The sequence below is a fragment of the Arachis duranensis genome, chromosome 7 (genome assembly GCF_000817695.3).
Source record: "Arachis duranensis cultivar V14167 chromosome 7, aradu.V14167.gnm2.J7QH, whole genome shotgun sequence".
NCBI lineage: Eukaryota > Viridiplantae > Streptophyta > Magnoliopsida > Fabales > Fabaceae > Arachis > Arachis duranensis.
In genome coordinates this window covers 1,255,367-1,255,879 of record NC_029778.3, presented here as the reverse complement: position 1 = coordinate 1,255,879, position 513 = coordinate 1,255,367, and positions in this window count along the sequence as shown.

Here is a 513-nt window from a genome sequence, read left to right as displayed (position 1 = left end):
GTTTGTTTCTTAATTTTTTTATTTTTTATTAAATTTTATAGTTCAAAAGTTTATAATCGAATTTTTATATTAGATAAAAATTTAAAAATTATCTCTAAAAGACAGAATGTTCATAAAAATTTCATCTCTAGAATATTTTACTATTTATCTTATATAAAATATGTAAATAACAAAACAAAAATTTAAAAAATAATTGGTATTTTTGTTAAACAAAAAAAAGTTTAAAAAAATTTAAATGCAATGATATTGATTAACACAAAGTAATAGCTTTTACGCCATTGGTTTCGCATATTCTGCTTTCAAATTCAGAAAGCTAAGGTCCAAGATCAATGGAAAAGGTTTAAGTACTAAGGAATGGTTGAAATTAAACGTTAACCTCCCACTTACGGCAAAAAGACAACAATAATAATATTCACATCAAATAGGTACATCAAACTTTATAGTCTACCACTGTACAAGGCTGCCCTCAATTCAAATGAGAGAGAAAAAATAAATTAACAATATATATTTATT